General features: G+C 33.7%; 1 non-coding gene across 1 annotated transcript; it reads left to right on the top strand.

Annotated features, from left to right (window-relative positions):
- Positions 1-610: 610 nt before the first annotated feature.
- TRNAE-UUC (transfer RNA glutamic acid (anticodon UUC)) lies at positions 611-684 on the top strand. Its single transcript has one exon. It is a non-coding gene; the product is annotated as a tRNA-Glu (tRNA).
- Positions 685-24,822: the final 24,138 nt, after the last annotated feature.

Genomic DNA, 24,822 nt, shown 5'->3' with positions numbered 1-24,822 from the left:
GGAGTTTCAAGTTCTAAAGAACAGGTTTGGCTTTTTCCTTTTCAACATCAACAACCACATCATACTTCCGGTTTGCTTTTGGCAGAAGGTTCTTTTTGGTTTACTGTGTTTACATGAATATGTTGGCATATGTAGTTTCTATTAGCTCTGCTTTTGGTGTTTAGTTACCACTGGTTTAAATCTAAAGTAGTGTAGTCAATATGTGTTTCTAGTTTCTCCCTGTTTTGACAGTCAAACTAGTTTTTCTCTCCTCAGAAAAGAAATTTATGTTACTTGCAACGGTTGGGGATCATTCAACTTACTGAAAATATAACTACTTTTATTTTTAATGAAAAATAATATTTTTTTTTATTTTACAATTAAAATACTTAGCTAGCGAATAAAAACCCAAAACTAAAACAATATTTTAATCTTAACTTCACACCCACTGATGCTCATAACCTTCAATAAAAGTAGATTAATACTTCATAATTTCTTTCTTAAAATTAAAAAAAATATATATATTATTTATATTATTAATTTTTAATTTAATAATAATCACATGGCTGGACTATGTGATTCAATCCCTCATTTAGTAATATGAGAGTTACATAAAAACAACATAAACAAGTCCGTTGTCGTCTAGTCCGGTTAGGATACCTGGTTTTCACCCAGGCGACCCGGGTTCAAATCCCGGCAAGGGAAGATTATAGTTGTTTCGATGTTTGTGAACAGGTCTTTTACCATCCGAACTTTCTTACCGGTGTTTATCTAACCAGTACGTGCGAGTTTTTGAAAAAAATTCCCCTTTATTTTCTAATTTGAGAACGATTTATTGAAATAGAAGAAGATTGATAGTTGAATTTTGCACAATTGAAGTGTTCTAGAGATTTTCCACTAAAAATTTTTCGCTAAATAAATTTACCAAAAACTTCAACAAAATCACGCTTAAAAACAGCTCCCTTTTCAAAATACTTAAACCCTTTTCGAAAATATTTCAAACGTTTTAGACCTCAAACCTTAATTAACAACTAGAAAAAAATCCAACCTAAAATAGACTAATTAATATGACTTAATAAGTAAACATCTTTCAGACCTTTATTAACAGCTAGGGAAGAGAACCAGCCTAAATTAGGCTTGATGACTTAATAAGTGGACATCTTAACTTTAGGGACTCATTTATGGTTGAGTCCAGTACAAGGGGGGAGTTACTTTTTGATTCATTCCTTTATTTTAAATTGAATTTTATTTTAAATAATTTTTTATTATATCCTTATTCATTTAATTTTTTAAATAAATTCTATGTGAAATTTTCAAAAACTGTTCATGGAAAATAGTTAAATTGGTTACTTATTATGTTTTTCCTTTTACTTGTAATACCTTAATGCAATTAAATTAAAATATATAATCGTAACACTTGATTATCTCATGCCAAATCTTATTTTATTATCTTTTACTTTTTAATATTATAAATTCATTAGAAACCTCAAATACTTAAAATATATAATCTTAATCACTTGATTTTCTCACTAATATAATTTTAATCACTTGATTTTCCCATTTTCTCACTAATATAATTTTAATCACTTGATTTTCCCATTTTCTCACTTTAGTGATTTAAAGTTCAATTTTACTCAACTTTAAAGGACCATAGCAAGAAAAAACCAAATGTATTTTATTGATTTTATATCTTATTTAAAAATAATAATTTGATAAAAATATATATATTAACAAAAAAATTATAATAAAAAAGTAATATATATTTTTATACAAAAGTGTTAAATAACAATAATTTCATTTTGAATTAAAAATAAAAAAATTTAATCAAATTGTTTTAGATGCCTCTTAAAATAGATATATGAAGGATCTTCACATTTAGAATGTATGTTTTTCTATGTTAAAAAGCAACAAGATAAAAAATATGTCATAAAATTAATATAGATTTATTTTAATTATAAATATAGCAAGTATTGAGAGGGATCAAATGTCTTGATGTGCAAGCCAATCATTGTGATTAATTAATCATATCAAAAAATCTTATACAATAATCACTATCATAATTGTTTCACTATCATAATTAAATAATGAGAAATCAACAAATAATATGGATTCTAATAACATCATAATTAATAATGAATTAAAACAAAATATTAATAATGAGAATTTATGTCATCTATATTTTAATTATTAATTTATAGAAAATTTTATTATGGTATATTATTATTATTATTATCCAATTTTAAGGTCATGACCAAGCCAGACACCAAATTGGTGTATGAGACTTTTTTGTTTGTGAGACAAGGGACTGACCACACACTAAATTGGTGTATGAGACCCTTTTGTTTATGAGACAAGGGGCCCACCACACACCAAATTGGTGTATGAGACCCCTTTATTTGTGAGACAAGGGACCCACCTCCATGCAGCGGTTTGACTCCTAAAGTCTAAGAATACATACATACTCTACCCTCTCTTGTTTTGAGTCTGTGATCTTTTAGGAGGAAACACATACTCTTAATCATTAGACTCAATTAAACTATATCTCAATTCCTAAATTAATAGTGAAAATAATTTCTATTGTCATAATAAAGAAACTAATATAACCAAGATACAAATAGTGAATGATTTGATTCCTATTGATTCGTAATGAAAGAATTAGTTTATATGGTATTTTGATTTTTAAAATCATTAATAGTGAAAGACTTGACGACAGCATTAAATGATATAATATCTAGATAAACACTCAAAGGCACTAATGTCAAGAGAAGATTGCGGATTAATGGCTATTATTGCATATAAAGATGCATTAAAAAAAAATAATGATTAAAAATAAAAGTTAATGGCTTTTAATGCATATAAAGATGCATTAAAAAAATTAATGATTAAAAATAAATGTTCTTAATTGTGTTTGATCATTATTTTTTTCCTAAATTATTAGTCAAAGCTATCCCACTTGCATCTTATTCATTATTTTTATCAGTGAACATGAAAATGCATTAAAAAAACTATGATTAAAAATGAATCTCCTTGAGTGTGTGGATCATTATTTTTTTTCTATATTATTAACCAAAACTATCCCACTATCATCTTCTTCATTATTTTAAAAAAATAAAAAATAATAAAAGTATGTAATTTTTTAATGAATTTCATAATTAATTTTTTTAATGAATTTCATAATTAATTTTTTATTTAATTTTAATTTTTTTAATTAAGTTTAATTAAACCCTTACAAACTTATAATGGATTTTTTTTTGAAGTGAAATCATAATCATTCATCAAATTTTAGTACTCATTAAATAATGAATTTAAAATCGTAATTTTGAAATGAAGTTATATTATGATGGCAAATATTAAGATTTAAAATTATATATATATATATATATATATATATATATATTTATTTATTTATTGATAAGTTTTTTTCTTAAAAATAATCAAGTTAATTTTTATCTACCTTGTTTACATAGGTTTTTTTTTATTAAAAATAATTTTTATCTAGATACGATGGAACACATGTCAGTTACGAAGTGGGTGGTGTGCCGACAGAATGCATCCCAGTTACAAGGTGGGTTGCCTGTTTGGAGCGTGGCAGAAATGGCGGAGTTACTTGCTTTGATGATGAGTTGAGTTAAGCTATGATTCCTCGATCGGTAAGTGCTGAACGGTGGGTCGTGGGGTCTCTTGATATGTCTTTTAGTTTTCATCTATTTAAATTCTTTTCTAACTTTTACCTATTTGACCAACACACGTGTGAGTTCTGTTGTTTATTTTTGTAAGGTTAGTGTTAAATATTGTTATTTTTCGGTTTTATTGGGGGAGTAATATCATACCAAGTGGGTTTATATTGGGGGATATATATTGAGGAAAAAATGATAATATATTGGGGGATATATAGGGAGTAAATGGTTTTTATATTGAGTTGTTTTTAGTGAGACATTTCGAAAATTTTTCTGGTGGGTTATTCCGGTCTAATTTCTCTAAAATCCGGGACAAATTTATTGAAATCACAACCTTGATGGGTAACCTTTGCACAATCGAAGTGCCCTAGGGGTTTTTCAGGGTGTTGAATCCATATATACAGTCAAAAGAGCAGTTTAAATAACAAAAATCAAGATCTCACCCCAAAATTTTCCACCGGAAAGTCCAAAAAGTCGCACTAAAGACAACTCCTTTTTATATTGGCAAATATAAAAAATTGAGCTTAAAGTTAATGAAAAATATAAAGGGGTATAAAAGATGTTAATGAAAAAATGAACACTTACAATATATAGTGAAAGTACGGTTTTTTAAATTGGGAAATTGTATTGGGTTCATATAGGTAGGGGGTTAAATAATGTGATTTTTAGAAGGATTTTCCAATATGTAGTCAAATTAAGGGTATTGTTTAATATGACACGAACTCACGTGATATGTCAGAGGTTCACTGAGTGAATCCTCGTGCTTTTTATCTGTAATGTTTCATAACACACATTCTGCATTGCTCACCCGTTTGATATGACAAAAATGCATAACCCAAATGTACTGTTTTATAACACACATTCTGCATTGCTCAACCCATTTGGTATAACACATAGGCATAACCCAAATGACCCAAATTGCATGTCTATTAAAAAAATTGATATTCATTACTAGTGTAGGAGCTTCAATGTAGTAGCGAGCGATAATGCCCATAGGTAAGCTTGTTGTCTTTAGTGATAGGTTTGCAATTAGTTTTTTTTAAGTTTTGGATTTTGTGGGCAGAGGAAGTGAATAGAGAATGAGTATGAGGAAACTTGTGGTCGAGGTGGTGGATGCCCACAACCTCATGCCCAAGGATGTCCAAGGTTCTGCAAGTCCCTTTGTTGAAGTAGACATTGACAACCAGAGGTTTCGAACCCATGCAAAACAGAAGGACCTCAATCCTGTTTGGAACAAGAAGCTGGTTTTCAATATAACATACTCTACAACTCTCCATAATTTGAGTGTGGACGTTAGTGTTTACAATGAGAAGTCGTCTTCTCATCATAAGAATTTTTTGGGCAAGATAAAAATACTAGTATAGATCCATCTTAAATACGGATCTAACATGAGCGGAGAGGCCAATTTCTTCACATGCATTTTTTTTATGAGGCAACATTATTTCAATGTTTTGTATATTTATTTATTTTTTAGATTTTTTAGATTTATTTATTTTGGCGGACATGAACAAAATTTCAACTTTGATAATGGACAAACATTGTTACACATCATACTCGGCTGTAGAATGAACCTCTCCGCTCAACGAGACCAACATTAAGTAGGGTAATGAGACTTTACATAAGTTTTCATTGGATAAACGAAGTATTTTCTCACACATTAAGGGTGAACTTGGTTTGAAGGTTTATTATATTGAAGAGAAAGATGGCGGTCCTGGTAATGGGGAGAAGAAGGGTAAGGATGAGAAAAAGACATTTGATGAGAATAAAGAGGGAAAGCAGAAGCAACAACAACAGACTGCCCAACAACAGGGAAAGGTTGTTGAGGAGAAAAAGGGCAAAGAAAACATTGTTATAATGCATGGACCAACCTCGCCTATGGATTACTCTTTGAAGGAAACCAATCCCCATTTGGGTGGAGGAGGCGTGAACAAGGACAAGACTACATGATTTAAATTTGTTAAATCAAAATTTGAAATAACATGCATGTATATATGCTTGTGTTTGATTTGATGGAGTGTTGAACTTGTAGATCTATAGATCGGCCTCATGGCAAAAATAAATAAATAAATAAATGTTTCGCAATTAGTGACATGACCTTCTTTATCTTTTTGCTAATTCTCATTCATTCCATTGTTGAAAAACGGAAAATTATGATTGATATAGTTGTGTTTTGAATATATTATAGCAGTCGATTGGAGGCAGATCGCTTTTTCACGAGTGAATTCAAGAAAGAAGTGTATACAAAGAGGGCAACAGAGAGTGCACCAATGGGATATGTAAATGAAGGACGACATAGATGGGATGTGGGTGGTTATATGTGTTAATATGGAAATGAAGGTCGACATTTGTGGGATGTGGGCGGTTATATGTGTTAATCGGTATGTGCAAATTTTGCTAGAATACAAACTTGATAATCTCAATGGATATTTTTAGAAAGGAGTTTCTTGAGCAGACTTGGTTATTATATTTATTATAGGAACACTTATTCCTTTTAAAGAAGTTCCGAGGGTTAGCTTAGTCGGTCGAGTTCCCGTTGCTAAGTACCTCGCTAGTTGGGAGGTCACGGGGTCAAATGCCTTGCTTGTTTGGCTGACGGGTAGATTCCCTTCTAGTTGATGTGCTTGGATTTTTCCCATGGATGTAGTGGGCATCCAATGTCCGTGAACCACCCTTAAAAAAAATTATTCCCTTTAAAGTTGTATTTTTTATTATGGAAACTAAAATACAACTTTTTCTATTAAAGTTGTATTTTTTTATTATGGAAACTAAAATACATTTTTTCTATTAAAATTGTATTTATTTTATTATGGAAACTAAAATACAATTGTATTTTTTCAATTTAGCAATCTTATAAAATTTTATCGACGTTACTAATTTACATTGGAAAGTTTTGTGTTACTAATTTACCATAGGATGATTGCTACATTTTCTTCTTTTTGTGAGAGATCTCTAAATCGGTTTCAATCCATAATGTGTGCTTCAATATCTTACACTCTAGCCCTTTGCCAACAAACCTTAGCTTGTTGGAACGATATACATCATTCATAACTTGTCTAGAATTTTTCAGTGTTAACCTTTAAAGAGTATGAGGTCAATTTAAACCAGGTGCATTGTCTCTGTTATTGCAATGGTTTGCTCATTTTTTTTTTCCCTCTATTTTAAGATTTTTTTTTCTTGCCTTTTCTCTCAAAGTGCTTTTAACATGTATGAATGAAGTAGTTTTTTTTTTTTTTTTGCAAATTTTTTTTTTAACATTAAGTCCAAAAGAAGATTCTTCTTCCATCTAGACCATCTAATTTGGTTTCTCACTTATATTTGTCTCACATTGTGTAACATTTTGTTTTTACTTAAATCTATTCTACATGATGCTTTTTGTGACTTGTAGACATTTTCTCTATGCAATTCAATATATACAAATATAAGATGTATTTAATTTGATCTATAAAAATATAATTTATATAAAAACTATGTTTAATGTATTTATATAATTTATATAAAAATATAATTTATTATAATTATAGATATATTTATAAATATTTGTATCTTCATACAATCTTTCAAATTTAAAATTCTTATCGGTGTCCCCTTGCACCTTTTGGGGCAATTGCTAGTTTTAAGAGGAATGCGTATTTTGATATTAAATCTATGCCCGGTCGTGACAAAAACCTGGGAAAGTTACATTTCCATCCATTGTAGGACTGACATAATTTTTAACTGACAAATTGCCTGCCCAGGACCATACGACATAGACAAAATTTCCAAAAACAGAACAAGCTATTCACGCAAAGGAATGGTCCGATGGGACATCTCCTTCGGCACTAGTGATCGGGTCCCGTCGACCCCACCCCACCCTCCTCCTCCTCCTGTCACCCTAGGGCCCCACCATAAGTGGCCTCCCTTGAGCCTCTCCTCCTCCACCACCCTCCTCCCCTGCCCACACCCTCTGTCACCCTCCCTCTCCCATCATCCCTTCCTCCCTTGCATTCACTGCATCCCTGTCCAAATTGAAATTTCAATTTTCAAACGAAGCGCGCCCATAAACACCCCCGATGGCCTAAAAAATCAAAATTATTTCACAATTCAGAAATTTCCCCTGCAATTCAGACTGCAATAATGGAGGTTCATATCTATATTGTCTTTTATAAGTTGTGTTGCACAAAGGTTAGCGTGCTTGGATAGAGTGAGATTTAGAGGCAATATTTATGTAGTGCACATATGTATATGTCTAGTAGTTGAGTATGGTGTGTATGCAATGTGAATAGAGGAATGACTGAACCAAGTCTTGTTGCAGAGATCATTAATAGAAATATAGATTTCTTGGCCATTCCATTCAACTATAGATTTTTTTGTTCGTGAAACTCAAATCTAGCTACGCATCCAAGAATCTGAGGAGGTATTTATTTTAAAATTCAATTGTGTCTTGTTCCCTATTTTTCACAATGAAGTGATCTTTTTGAGAGCCAAAACCTAGTCCATGCTTTTTTGTCAAAAGATGTGTATATTTTTATTCAAATCCTAAATTTGGTGAAGCTGCTGAGCTCAATTTAAGTTTTACTTGGAAATATAATAGGGAAAAATGATAAAATGTTCCCATAATTTATCTGTCCCTCACGCTTTTGATGAAATTTATGATTCCAAATGTAAGATATGTAAGTGTTATCACCATTTGTTTATATCAGTTAGGAATGAATGAACTTAAAAAGAAGGGGAAAAAAATACCTAATGGAAAATGGTGGTGATTCTCTGTCAACACATGACAACATAACAACAAGAATTCATGCAGTTGTTCCTTTATAGTGACTCCATATCAAAATCTAGCAAGATAAATTTGCAGTGCTTCTTCTGATGTTCAAACTTGTATAACTAAGTAAATGATACATTAAAAACACCATACACCATAGTCTTCATTGAATCTTATGATCTTCAAAATTGTATAACGAAGTGCATTATACATTAAAAAAAAAAAAAAAAACACAAACAAAAAATAACAACAACATACACCATGGTCTTTAGTGTTTTTTTATATTTTTTTATTTCCAGAATTGCATAACTAAATACATGATACATTAAAAATACCATGGACAATGGCATGAAGAAAAATGAGATTTGGAAAAAGAAATCTGAATTTTATAAGTGTACATTAAAATAGAGGAAACAAGCTCTAATTTTCTAGAGCTTCTGCTTCTAGTTGGTGAAAATTAGAACAAAAATAAGAGCAAATATGTGCCATATTTATTCTCATATTAGTGGATTGTATGAAAATATCCTCAACAATGTTGTAGTTGTGGTGTAGCTATGTGTTGGAGGTTGGAGGCTATTGCACAGCGCAATAACAAATTTCACTGAAAAACAGTTCAAAAATAGTATCAAATGATCATTTTGGGCCTTTTAATAAAAGAGGATGAAGAGTTGAGCTGGGGTTGAGTCTGACCAGACTCTTTGGGTTTGGTCATCAAACCCAACTAGTTCAGACTCATGTTTGTTGGGTTTGGATGATTCTGGTTTGTCAACCAGATTTTGAGTTGAGGCTAAGTCAAACTATCAATTACATTTTGAATTCACGGTCTCTTGTGAATGTGCTCTATATGCTAAGATAAAATGTTTGATTCATCAAATTTAGTTCCTACAACTATTTGGACTCAATAGCTCATCAATAGAAAAATACCATGGTTATTGAAATTTAGAGAGGAAAAAAGCACTTACATGGTGTAAGCTCATGTTACAACACTTGGTTGTTAATAATCTATTCCCATTCAAAAGTTTGCATAACATTCCAACAATGAACTTCAACCAACAATGTTAAATGAATGCTCTCATTCAAGCCATTAGAGTTCTTTATATGGACAATGTCTGTAAACAAGGCAGTAGCATACTAACAATGAAAATTGAGGGTTACAGACATCAAAGTAAGCATGATAAGTAGGGGGTTATATGTTCAACCCCTCACCTACTTTTTGAAAGTGACTAGTTCCACTCGCCCCGAACAACAGCCAAGAATGCAAAAGAGTATACCAGACTTCCATGGTCAACCCACTTGGCAGATGATTCATCCAGAGTCTTATGTTCCCTAGAAGATAACGGCCAGTTTCTCCCACAACATAAGCCTCTTTCTCCCATGAATCACTAGCGTCCTCCTCCCACCACTTTTCTTTGAAGACAATTCCAAACAGTCCATGCCCAAAGTAATACAAATGGTTTCTATTATTATAGTAATTCTAGGTTTAGATAGTGGCATGGATTGGATTTCATACCATTTTCCACTGCCTCCCTCAAATGCAATAAGAACAACCCAACTAAAAAATCAAGTCAATTTAGCACAACCAATTATAAGCGATAAGGTTATGATCCCAAAAACAGTACCCCTAAAGTTCAACACTTGACAAACACTAGCGTTATCAACATTATAATTGACTATGACCACAACACTGGTTAGAAAGGATTTGGCAACAAACCAATTTCCTTTGGTGTCCACAACATAATGTTTTATTGCCCTTCTAGCTGCCAGAGAGCTAGAGAAGCCATTTACTTTGAACCAACCTGATAGTACAAAGTTGATCAATATTTCTGTCAACCTTGGCAATACTAATGAGGCAGTTCTATACAATAATTCTTCCACATTATCCCCTCCACCATTAGCGAAGTAGTTTTCCAAGGCATGAAATTCCATGACTGTGGGCCTCTGACTTCCTTATCTTTATATTTCAAATATCTCATCAGTAGCTTTGTCCAGTCATCATGGAATGCAGGTTTCATTGTGTTACGGGTAAAGTCACCCTAGCATCTTGGGTTGAGAACCCCAACAGAGTAGAGGGACTACATAATAAAGAGGCATGCAAACAGACAGTCCTAATACTTAAACTACTGAAGTAGGAAGAATAGATATTACCAGGATGTCCTACGTTTGAGGTTGTTCCTGTAGGGTCCAAACCCTCTTCTTCTTCCAATGCCTTAGAACCCACAACTCATTCAAACAAAGCATATACAACAACAGTAATAGAAAGCATGTTCATGATATATGTGTTAGTTCATATAAGCATGTAAGAAAATAAGCATTAACATAAGATTCATAAGAAAATCACAACATATATTAATGCATTAAGATCTTAAATATCAGGAACAAAACAACACCTCTTTATTGATGTAAACTAAAAAGTATGGAAGAACTACAACCTAAGTCGTCCGCTAGCTCCAAGAAAAATTGTCCTCTGGATCCGTCTTGCCCAAGCTTAAGCAATCCTCCTCCATCGGCATACACAAGGGTGTCATAAAGGGATGAAGGACATCTCGAGAAGGAAACAAACATTTCTTATGACTTGGGAGTGTAGAAGGCACAGGGATTTCTTCAGACTCGATCAGGGATGTAATCAACTATAATATCAATATCCAATATTTTTTCTCCCTGTAGGCCTTCCCATGGAGGTCTATTTATACTTCTCCAAATTAGTTTTTCAGTTGGGAAACAGTTGGGCCACAGGCTACAGTAGGTGAGTAACAGGTAAAACCCGTAAACTCTGCCCGAATTTAAGGAGATTATATATTATTTAATGTTTTAACACATATACGCGGATTGAGTATAGAATGACCTGCGTGTACACGTGATTTATACAGGGCAAAACATCATATGGGATTTAAAACATTACTTTTTTAAAATTTGGAACAAGTCTAGAAGGGAAGGGTTGCCCTAGGAGATAACATAGAGCATCAAATATACCTAGGGTGGTAAATGGTGCTATAACACATTAGAATGCAGATGCAAACAAGATTTCAACAAGCCAAAGCCTAGTCCATGCTTTCTTGAGATCCCTAACTATTGAACACAAATTTGATAAGAGACCTCACCTCTCTACTTCTTGGTTCCCTAGCCCACATCCTAATTCCATGTGATTTGCAGTCCTCACTTATTCATGTTCTTGGTTCACCCTCTTGCCAACACCTAGTACATTGGTGTTATTATCATAAGACTCTAAACACATTCTCGTGCAGAGTGCTGATATCTCCAACACCAAAATGAAATGAAGACATTGTACATTGAGCAATCCTTTGTTGATTGTTTGGAGAAATCATTACACACTACCACTGCTTCGGATTCTGAGATGGTTTTTCTCCCTAACGCTACAACTCCCTATTACAATATTCCACTCACATCCCACAATTCAATGACCTCCGTTGATGACCTCCTCTTTCCACAAGACTATCAGGTGAAAGATCATATAGCTATGTTGGTTCTTGACAGTGGCAGTCAAAAGGATCTTAGTAGATTCTGTTAGAGTGATTTCTATTACATGCATCTACCATGAATTTTGTTATGTAAATTATTAAGTGGGATGTACCTAATTATGTAAATTATTGTTTGGAAGATAGGGTATATTCACACAAGTTGAACATCTCAAGGCCATTTTTCATAGAAATGGCTCAAATACCAGTACATTGATATCTGGATGGTTTAAACAATTTTTCATTATATCAACACAAACCATTCTTTGACAATTTGTCAAAATTTTATTTCCTTCACAACCAGATTACTTCCATAAGCAACCTGTTAGCTAGTGATGAATTCACCATTAACACATCAATCATTAAGAAAATACAAAACTAGTTTCCCCAAGTATTATTTTGAGGGGCCTTGAACATTTGGGGAAATTAGATATCAAGCAATAACAGAGTTGGTAAGTGGGCAATTGAGAACATACATACAACCAAAACATCTTAATTGAAGTTTTCTATAGCTATGTAGCATAATCTGTTGAACCTGTATGCTTTCCTGAGTGATTTTATTATGGTATTACCCTAGCCTTAGTGCCACTTCTGAAAGACTAGTAATTTTATTGTATGTTTTTCTCTTATGTATCCTCGTTTATTATTGGCACTACAGGTTGTTCAATGTTAGAATTTAAATGCCTAATTGTAATATCATGTTATTGTTATCTTATTTTCCAGCTATTGTAAGCATAAAAATGGTGGAAAAGTGAATCATGTGCATTGAGGTCTCCTGATATCCTAGTTCGAGATGAGAAATCATTCAACAACGAAACATGTGCTACATAGAAAGAAAGAATTGTAGGGAAGGAATACAAATAATGAAGCATACTACATTCCCCTTGTCAGAGGGATGAAAGAGGAAAAAAATATTGGTGTCAATGATATCACCATACCACCAAATTCAAAGTTAATTTGCAACCAAATGAAAGGCACATATCAAGTTTGAAAAGAAAATCTCAAACCCCTTTAGAAGGAAGCCAAAATCTGAAGTTATAAATGTCAATCTTCTAACATAAAATACCATGTAGATATACAAAGAATGTCCACTCATACACTGTGTGCAGTTGTGAATGATGACATAGGATCATCATATGTTACACCAGAATTCATTTAGCAGCAACAAGATTGGTCGTTGTTATGGGAATGCGTGTTTGTTGTCATTTTTCTAGGGGCACTCATGGCATGGTTCACAGTAAAGAGGAACCTATTAATGTACTTTTTTCCCCTAACCTACAAAAATTGGGTTCTCTTGTATGGGTGACAAGTATATGGACAAATGTGATATATTCCATGTATATGGAGAAATGTAACATTTGCATGGTTTGTAAATAAATAATTGAATGTTGTTGAGGTTATACATATTTTCTTATGTGTTATTTTACCATGTTAGTGATTTGAATTTTCTAATGCATTGAGGAAATTATGTCTATATTTAAAGTTTAAATTAGTCAAGGGGCCTAAAAATGTTAACATTAATGTGAAAATGTTCTATTCTTGTAAGTTAAAACACAACAACTAGCAACCCGCATCGTCCTCTTTCATGTTTTTTATTGGAAATGGAAAAATACGCTTAAATTATAAGCAAGAAAATAGTATTAAAAACATTAAATCCAATGACTTTCAGATCCATAAAATTGAACAAAATGTGGGTATTACGCTATACATTTAAACCTTCTTTTAAAAATTTTAACAACTTTTGCATTCTGCAAACCATAATTTTATCTATCAAATATAGGCTTATACTCCTCTTCAAGTTGACAATCCAAAATTTTATCCATAGAGTATAGGGGTAGTCTTACCTTGAAGTTTTCAATCTAGAAATTTTATGTATGAAGTACAGGTTGAGCCTCACAATCCAGGTTTAGTCTCAATTTCCACATTGCAGTGTGTTCTATTTCCTTGGCATTTGCAAATTGCAGGAAAGATGGCTTAAAATGTTTTTATCTCTTGTTTTATTTGGTTTGTTTCTTACTTTGATTTTATTTTTAGCCAAAAAACAATGAAACAAGTGAAATGTAACTCAGTGGGTTTGTTTCAGAAGTGACCCTAGAAATATATAACTCAAGTTGTCTCAATCACAAATAGGATTAATATGTCAATGTAAGTACTATTATGATGAATCTATCCAAATTCTATGTATTATTCAAAACATCCATATTAGTCTTTAGATATATGCTTGTAGATTTCAACGAATTACAAATTGCAGTTCAAATTAACCAATAAAGATGTTGCCTAGATGCCCATCTCATTACATGAGGAATAGAATGGCTCATTATGACCGCTACAAAATTTCAACTTGACAACTGCATAACTACTTAGCCTAACTAGCATGGTCCCTCTTTAGCCAAGGATTATGTTTTACATGTAAAAAAGATAGACAGTAACAAAACGAATAATTTTTAAAATAGAGTCCTCATTAAACTTACTTTACTACGAAAAATTTGTATACAATAATAAATTCAAACACAAGAAATGTATTGCCTGCAATTCCAAAAGTCTAAGATGGTTGTCTAATAAACAAAAAATCAGAAGCAATAAACCAAGTATTAAAATCTGGAATAATCACAATAATACCTTCTTTACATCACTTATCAGTGGTCAGCAATAGACAACTACCTAAGCACTATTTGTTACAAACATTACTTACCATCAATATGAATGCCAAAAAACTGACATAAAATATTCTAAAAAAGAGACAAGATATTGTAGGAAAAGTAGAGCAATGCGAAATGCAAATTGTGCAATAAATAAAGAAAAAATTAACTACCACAAGAACCGATACATAGATAACAAAAAATACATAAAAGAAAAGGCACTAACATTTTGCAAAAGGCCCTTGTTAGAGGAAAACTACTGTAAAGGGGGTGCATAAGTTACCATCTCCTTCCAAAAACCAATTAGTGTAAATAGTTTGCAAAAACTCAGTCTTGGAAAATAAATAAATCAATTCATAACCTAACACCCAACATATGTAGCATTTAAGGCCATAGTATCTATTTTGCTTCACTCAGTTTATTATTGAAATCCCCTTTGTTGACTTGATGTCTGGGACTCTTTTCTTGGACATAACTGTAAATTTCTATGCCTAAGGGTAAAACTTGACTTTTATGGGTGAATGTTTGTAGGTGACTATTTGTAGACTTTGGGCCATCTTTTGAGAATGAGAAGGTCTTTGTAAAAGTAGTTATGTAATAGAGATCATTTTGTTCCATATCAGGGATATTCCTTTCCTTTCCTTGGCTGAATTCAATAAAGGTAATCAAGTGTAATACATATCAATTCTTAACATGATGACTTTTCTGAAAAACTCTTAAGCATATCCTCTCTTTTGTGTTTCTTGAACACATCAATTCCCTTATGAGTTAAATTCATTTGATATTTACATTTCACATTATGGGGTTCCATTTTAGCAACTTAGACATGCCAAAGTTTTGACATGCATATTTTCATGTCCAATAGCCTTTTCTTACAGAAACATACAAATTCAAAGGACATTGGCACATCCCTTAACAGATTGGACTTGATATAGACAATTCTTGAGAGGTTGGACATCAAAAACCTCTTAGAGACATGTACCCTCCTTTAAGAGGCATAAAGATGAGGCCATCAAAACATGATCCTACAGACCATTCCTATACAGGGAATGGCTTGAACTCAGGCACATTATCTTCAAACAACATGTAGTTAAGAAAGATAGATACAATTTCCTACAGGGGTTGGTTGGAAGAAACAAGGTTTTTTGGCAAGAATTGCTTGCAAATGACACTGCTAATAGAAACACAGTGAATATATTCAGCACCATGAAAACAAAATACCAAATACAACCAAGCATCCTTTCAGCAAAGTTTCAAGGGAAAAAGGGTAGGGGATGACTGAGGGGGAAATTATAGGGCACTCCATTAAATGTTATGACTTTTGTTACAATCTTTACACGTTACAATAATTGGATTAAACATATTCTAAATTTTTTATGAGCATATAAAAGGAAGCAATTTTGAAAACAGGGGAAGAAACATTCCCATTCATGTCCATACTCATATGTGTGCTTATGCTTACAAAAATGAGTAAGAGCTACAAATCCTTCAAAACTCTGCCAGAGGCAAGACAAGTATTGACTGCTTAGTTTAGATTGTAAAAATCAGGATGTAATAGAAGAATAGCATGTTGATCTAAAAGAAATAGATCACCACACAAAGATTTTTGTAAACTCTAGATGGAAAAATGCTTAGAGCATGTTGTCACCCTATGCAAAATTTGTCTTCAGCTGTTCAAGAGGTGTGTCTAGTCAATTTAACGTCTTAAATTGCTCTACATAAATTATCAATCTGGGTATCGTAAACTGATGAAGTGTGGTGCACCATATGTGCTTAGTTAACCTTTTTCTAACTTCGTTGTTTTATAGATTTTATTCTGTTTTGGGGTTTTGTTCTTGTTGATCTCCTAAAGTGTCTAATGCAAATGGAAATCCTATTCTAAGGTCTTAAGAATACTTTTAAAGGTCAAGTATGGATGTAGATTTCAAGACAAGGTTTATGTCCCTAATGGTAACTTCCAAAACTTAGCACTTCAAAAGATCTCAAAACATGTTATTGATGGAATTAGTACTTAAACAAAAGTGTAAATATGCAGCTACTTCAATCAAACAAAAGATGAAATACTGATCATGAAATCACTGTCTCTGCTGCTTGTCTAAATACAAAAGAAATGAATTAAGCTACTGTGCTCAAAGAAATCCAAAAATTGCAAGTAAAGTAAAGCTAAAATCAAATCACATCAATTCATATTCTAACCCCTCGCCAGTTAGTCTCGCTATGGCTTTCGGAGGTAATCATAAACAACTTGAGCAATCTGATATCTAATTTGCAGAAAGGTAAACTAATATCAAATTACACACTCATACTTCAATCCCTCGCCATTAGTCTCGCTATGTCTTTCAGAGGTAACCGAAAATGACATGAGCAATTTAATATCTAATTTGCAGAAAGGTAAACTAAAATCAAATCACAACATTCATATTTCGATCCCTCGCCAGTTAGGTTCGCTATGGCTTTCGGAGGTAACCGTCAATGACATGAGTGAGTTGATATCTAAACTAACTAACAAAGCAAATGAATAAGACTGAAATCAAAACATAACTGAAATTGAAAAGCTAAAAAAACAAAGTCAGCAGAGAGGCAAATCTCATGTCACTATTTGATGCAAAAAAAAAAAAAAAACATGTAAAGAAAAACTAATCTACAATCAACTGGTTGAACACACTTACATGAATTAAAATTGCATGAATGGAAAATCTAATCTATCAAACTTGAAAGCAATCAAATGACATAATGAAATCAAAGCAAAATTACAAAATGAAATCTACTCTACTTTACATTCTAATATGCTCCATGACATCTACTTCACATCTCCTTCCATGTTGAGAACATCAAAGCTTTATTCAAATTCTTTAAAATTATAAAGTACAACAAAGCTCTCCAAAGCTTTCAAAAGCCATCAAGGAAGAACTACAAACTCCAAGCTAAAGAACTCTAAACTGAGACTAACAAATGAAGGAGAAAGATCTCCTATTTATACAAAAAGATGAGAAGCCATCTCATTAATGAGAGTCCATGAATCTCTCCCTCCACCTCTAGAGTCCTAATCAAAATAGGAACTGATAAGACACATGTCTTCTTAGAGTTACGATATAATTAGGAGATGTGACACATATCCTCATGATCTCATGATTCTTTCCACTCAAATTCGAATTTGGCCTTAGAGTGCCACATAAGGGTCTTCTAGAAGCCTCCTTTGGACCTACACATGTCAACAATCTCAACCCATTTATTAGATATAAGCATATGCACATTATTTTCTAATTTTTAACCACAAATTCACTTAAAAAGACTAAGAATTAATAAAGTTTGGAAAAACATAAATGTGGCCCAATGATAATGAAAGTGAGATGAATGTGGTGACATAGTAGTGAAATGGAGGTGAAATGGAAGTGATATAATGGACATAATAGTGAAAGTGTAATGGAAATGAATGACATTTTCAAGATTCAACATACCCCCCAACTGAAGCTATTGCATGTCCTCATGCAATATATATTACATTAACTCTTTTGATCCTTGAGCTTTGGCTTAACTTTGCATGATATCATTTGATAACTTCATATTTCTGCAAAGTGTTTTACTTGAATTGCAACATGGTTGGTTCTTGTGTTACAACCAATTTTTTTTGTTGTTGTTGCATTCTATTTTGATCTTTGAACTTTGCATAATGATATTTTGATTATTTTTGCAAAGTATATCTTTATTGGATTGCATGATGGTTGGTTCTTGTGTGACAACCATGATCTTGTTTGTATCAATTTGTCCTTTAAGCATTTTTTTTTTTTAAAAGCCATTGTATGCTCATAATAACAATGTAATAGTTAATATATGTTGGAAGTTTGTGGGCTCATGAGTATGATATGGACATGGCAAGATATGAAAATGAATGTATTCCCCCCCCAACTGATGGTATTGGCAATTTTATGAAATGAGGAAGAGAAATGTTTTTTCAACAATTATCATTCTAGCTTTTAATGGAATTCTATGGTCAAAAGTTAGAAAATGACGTACCTTAACTTACCCTTTGGAATGGATGAGTTGTATGTGTGGTGGCTGCAAAATTCTGATCATATTCTTCTTCATGTGGCTGAACAAGATGAGTCATGGATAAAGAGATAAGATGACTTTTTATTGCTTCTACTAAAACTTGCTGGATCTGCTCCAAAATGTTGAAAATAATAGTCTTCGTGTCTTCAAAACTCATTGGCACAATTCCTACTATGTGAAAAGATGTTCTGATGTCGAACATAGCAGGAAATTGTTGACTTAGTGACCATTAATGGATGCCACTAGTCAACACGAGAACTCTCACCATTGATGACAATGAGAGTCAAGATGCCCAAACACATCTTGCTAGGTACGAATGAATTTGCCGATGTTGAGTCACCTAGAAGATCTAACGAACAAGGGACATTAATGTATTCCCATTGTTTGTCAGCATGAGGACTTGCCATTAAGGCATGCAAGCCTCAAGGTGTTTTTACAAAGAACTTAGACTCAAAGGACTATGGACTCAATAATTTGCATTGAAGCAAGGCTTATTTGCAGAATGAAAATGACAGGAAATGGAAGATGAAAATGGAAGATGGCAATGGAGAACAGAAATGGCAATGGGAAATAAGCATGTGAATGAGCCTCTTGCTTTTATTTGTGGGTTATGAATGGAGAAAAAGAGATGGAAAGTGTATGTGAATGTAAATGGAAAATATGAAGTGAAATGAGGTGAATGGTTTATTATGAATTATGGATGTGATGGAGACAATAGTATCTGAAAGTTTTTTAAGTGTTTGGATCTGATTTTGCATCAACATGTTTCCTCTTTGTTGCTGATCATCCTCTTATGAAACAAATTGGTCTCTTAGAGAGACACCATTCTCTTGTAGTCATTTGTCCTTCCTCCTGGAACCTGCAAAAAAACTAATACTTCTTCTGCAATGGAATGTAAGATTATCAAAGGAGAGAGATGGCCAATCTCTCTAGTTATGATATTTACACACAAAACTAAGAATTTGTATTAATGAAACAAGTTCTCAAAGGAAAAATCAAAAGAATTTATACCTGATTTGGAATTAGTGCCTCAAGTTGATGTTGCTTCTTTTCAGCAATTTATTTCATTATTTGCCATTTCAAACTCTAATGATAGATTTCTCATTGTGTAGATCTTGTTGAGATCTTTCCAATGGTACTTAAATCATCAAAATCTGATTTCGTATGAAAAAGTTAGGCTGATTTGAACAATGAGGTTTTTTTCAGTCTGCGGAGTTGGACTTCAGCTGCAGAATGTGCACGGTTTCTGTAGCTAAAAATCTTGAATACAAAGTTAGCCATTCATCTTTCATCATCAGTCCAAAATTAATCAATACCTTCAGAAAAGTGAGCAAATAACTTATTCATTTCATTGATTCATTTTTTATTTTTTTTTTGACATGCAACGACTTAGTGTGGCGACTCGGTGTGGCGACTTAGTGATAATACACAACTTGACTTCCCTTAGACCGAGATCTTTTTCATCGAATTGGATCAAATGAATGGGACACCATCCATATACTGACATTTTCCCAGCTACCCATGTGGCTTGTTTTGCTTGATGACACCTGCAACCTAGAGTTTCACAAAAACAGCTGCGGAAAGTTGAACCAGCTGCGAAAAGTTGAATCAGCTGTGGAAAGTGGCTGAAACAGTCAACCATCAGTTTTGAATTTTTTTTTTTTTTTTCGGCTACTCTTCAAAATTCCCTTTATTGTCTGAGAAATGGAGTGATTGCAGGGATAGAAACCAGACATTTATGGATATGGAAATGGAATGAAAATGTATATGGAAGCAGATGAATGTGACTAAAGCAATTGTATGTACAGAGTATGTGAAGACAGAGTGAATATATGCGTAGGATGTGTGAAAACAAGGTGACTGAGTATGCAAAGAGGCTGCAAAGATATGAAAAGGAAAAAAAACTCGGTGTAATGAACAACTAATAAGGGACCCTCCACAAAGCATGGCTCCACAAAAGCAATTTCATTATTTCTAAAGCCATGGTCACAGTTTTCCATAAATCCTGAGAGCAATGAATCTGCGAGAGGCTCACTGTCCCCAGACAAAGTCACATATGGAAATGCCATTGAAAAGCTAGAATCTGTAAAAGATGCAACAAGAAAGCCTTCTAATATCGATGCTTTTGATTTACAAACAGCATCACAATAAGTCGAATTTGCAGAACCATTCTCAGAATCATTTGAAATAAGAAACCTTTCCAATTTATGAAATCCACTAAGTGGAACCATTTCATATGGCTCTGATGTGTACAAAACAGTGTATATAATCCCATCTTGTTGCAGGTTCTTGATAATATCAGCTAGCATTTTTCCTTTAACCTGAGTCTTTCCAGAAGCTTCAAACACCGAGGACTTATCATTGCATATCGAATCATGCAAGGCGTGTGACTATGCAAATAATAAAATCCATCCAAGTAAAGCATCGAGCATTCATAGGGATAGCTGTTAGATGGGTGCTTGGAGAAGTGTTGTTATACATTAAAGTCAAAATTAAATGCTAAAAAGCTTCATGCCACATCTATCAATCGGCTGTGAAGAGCCGTATCCAACCGGTTCACGTAATGGAGAGTCGTCTTCAATTGAGATTGCTTGTTAACAGGTGTTAATGAATTGCAAACGGGTGGCATTAAGGGCAGAAGACGTGGTAGAGTAAGTGCCAGCACATAATCAAATTAGAATTCCCCTTTCTCAGGCACGCCGAATTAAATCACACCCTGTTCATTTAATTGAAATTCCGTTTTTTACACGCGGCAGGCAAAAATGGGCTCCAAAGAACCGAGGATTTCTCCCAGACCGCCACAAATTTCTTAAAACGGTTTTTGGGTTATCTAATTGACCCTGCTGGCGAAAAAACCCATGTTTTCTTTTTTCCAGATTCGTCTCTGTTTGGCCAAATCGTGCTCTCAAAGTTTGACGTTTTTCTCTGTTTACGTTTTTCTGAGTTAATGTCTTTTACTGTTCTGCATTTTATGAATTGCTGTGGCAAATGTGTTTGCAATATCTACAGTAAACCAGTGGCAGCGAGTGAAGATTTTCTACAGTAATTATCCCATGTTTTCGTAGAAACAAACTAAGTCTGAGCTATGGGTAGTTTTGCAATTTTTAGTATAGAGAATAGCTGCTTCATCGACGACAGAAACAACTACTGTAGCATAAGATGGTTTGGTTTTTGGCTTGACTGGTTTTCCTTCCCTTCCTCCGGTACAACATCACTTCAAACAGAGGTGCACTCTCAGAATAATTTGATCAAGGAATTGTAAATCGATTAACCCCAAATTCTAAGTCAACGATTACATCACACTCCTGAGAAGTTCTTGGTTGATGAATTTGAGCTTGTCAAAGATATAATTTGTTGATTCGAATGTGCTTTCCCCTTGTTTTAAAGCAAAAATGAAGACAATGTCTACAAGTAGGGCATAAAGAGTTAGAATGAATCCATTTGTCTACGCATTCTGTGTGGAAGCCATGGTTGCAATTCAACCACATAGATAATAGATAATGAATTCTGCCAAATAGATAATGCATTCTATTCCAAGCTATGGCATAATTATTTGAGTTGATCTTAGTTAACTCCATAGATCTGCAGGTTTTTTTTTTTATTTAATGTTTTTGCAGGTTTGTTTTAAAGCCAAAACTTGAACAAGGATGCAGATTTTCTTGTTGAAGCCACAGTGAAAGCTAGGATTCAAGATAGCCATTGATTGTTTTTTTTCTTTTTTTCTCCCTGAAATTGTAAATTTTTATAAGAAGGATTAATGATTTTCAATTTCAGACAGCAAAGACTTCAAGGAAAACATGCTAAAAGCAGGACTTTGACTGAGGTCTTAGGCTGATTTTTTATCAATCTGAGCTGGGTGACTAGGATAGGATCCATGTCGGAACAATTCTGGAGATGCCCATGTGGTCGGTTTCTTCATTGGATGCCTGTAACCTACTAAACCTTGAAATCAACTGCGGAATTCTCAACTAGCTGCAGAATCAGGCTACATTCCGCAGCTAAGTTGCAAAACCTTATTTGAACAGGGTACAATGTTTTGAGAACCACTACAAACCATAACCAGTCAATATTGGACAGTTGAACCTATCAAAGCAGTTGGGTTTTATTAATTTTTTTTTTTTTAATTGAATCAATTGAAATGATGAAGTTTATTTTGTCTCTTTTTTTTTATCTCTTTTTTTTTACATAACAATCCTTTTTCTGATCCTCCAGATCACACAAAGTGCTGGAGGAGAGCATACTCAAGAATTATTAATTTTTTTTACTTAACAATCCTTTTTCTGATCCTCCAGATCACACAAAGTGCAGGAGGAGAGCATACTCAAGAATTATTAAAAAAAATTAGATGTAAGAAATAAGGTCTCATAATTACACTTCCTCGGCAACGGCGCCAAAAAGGTCTAGTCAATTTAACGTCTTAAATTGCTCTACATAAATTATCAATCCGGGTATCGTAAACTGATGAAGTGTGGTGCACCATATGTGCTTAGTTAACCTTTTTCTTACTTCGTTGTTTTATAGATTTTATTTTGTTTTGGGGTTTTGTTCTTGTTGATCTCCTAAAGTGTCTAATGCAAATGGAAATCCTATTCTAAGGTCTTAAGAATACTTTTAAAGGTCAAGTATGGATGTAGATTTCAAGACAAGGTTTATGTCCCTAATGGTAACTTCCAAAACTTAGCACTTCAAAAGATCTCAAAACATGTTATTGATGGAATTAGTACTTAAACAAAAGTGTAAATATGCAGCTACTTCAATCAAACAAAAGATGAAATACTGATCATGAAATCACTGTCTCTGATGCTTGTCTAAATACAAAAGAAATGAACTAAGCTACTGTGCTCAAAGAAAATTATCCAAAAATTGCAAGTAAAGTAGAGCTAAAATCAAATCACATCAATTCATATTCTGACCCCTCGCCAGTTAGTCTTGCTATGGCTTTCGGAGGTAATCATAAACAACTTGAGCAATCTAATATCTAATTTGCAGAAAGTGTTGTGACCAGCAACAACCCCCCCTTTTTCATTTAAGTATTATCCAAAAATACTAAATGTGTGGGGACCCTTAGTTAAAATTTAGGAAAAGCAAGAGTAGGGCTTAAATTTCTTTTCCGCAAAATAAAGTTACCATCATAGGCTTAGGAAACTCCTTCGAATACTTAAAACCTAAGTTTATGATAAGGGAAAAAAATCTTTAAAAATCGCATCAAAAAATGGTAGTAGAACGCCACCATTCAAGTACAATCTCGGCATGTGCGAGATTCCGGTATTAAACAACTATCGCGTCGCAATAAGTAAAACTAATAAGGAAAAACTTCAAGATTTACCGATTTGCGATATCATCGATCGCAAGATCGCATATCGCAGGAAACAGGCTAACGAAATTTGTTAAACATAAAACTTCTGCGATCCGCGATATTGCGATATCGCGATATAGCGACGGTTGCAATGTTAAGCCAGACCAACGCTCCGATGGCACAATCTGCGATGACGCGATCTGCGATGTTGCGAAGCAAATCGCAAAATCGCTCCATCGCGAATCTTTCGGGCACGATATTCAAGAAAATCCATTTGCCATAAGCTGACTCATGATCATGCGCTTTAAATGCTAATAAAGGAGTTAGTTGTCAATTATTAAAATATGAACGCGTGCTTTTCAAAGAATTACTTCACGTAAGGTGGTGTATTTGGTATATCTGTTGCATTTAAAGCTCTCCCATCACCTTTCCTGGTCAGTCATTTCCACCTCACTTGTGAATTGCAGGAACGGAGAACGGAGGACGCTACAAAGTGATACGCAGGCTGAAATGGGGAAGAAAAACAAGGCTCAGAGCTCCGAAGTGAAGGAAATGGCACCTTTATATACAGACACAGCCTGTAACAGAGACGCAGGGATATCAACATGGGAAGGCATGTACAGACTGCTCGAAGAAGAAAATCCCAGAGTAATGAAGGTTACTGTTGTCGCAGGCTCACAAGGCTCTTCCGAAGCATCCTTAGAAGAGCTAGCATGCTCATTCCTACATCGGATAGCGGCGAGGCCCAAAATTCTCCCGTACACGGACATGATCAAGTGGATACTTGATAGCGCAGAGATGAGAAATAGACAGTTCAAGATTCAGGGACAAGGGCTCATCGGGTCATTCGCCGCGCAGGATTTAAAACTTATGTATCATCTGCCTGAGCCGCAGGAAACTTATAATACGCAATTCATAGAAAAATTTGTGGCGGAGAACCCGAACCTGTCAGAGACCACCAAAGAAT

Source organism: Pinus tabuliformis, chromosome 4_1, assembly GCF_031772625.1.
Source record: "Pinus tabuliformis cultivar Carrire ecotype Pingquan chromosome 4_1, CPIR1, whole genome shotgun sequence".
Taxonomy (NCBI): Eukaryota; Viridiplantae; Streptophyta; class Pinopsida; order Pinales; family Pinaceae; genus Pinus; species Pinus tabuliformis.
Note: the sequence above shows the minus strand (reverse complement) of the source record. Positions and strands in the feature narration are given on the sequence as shown.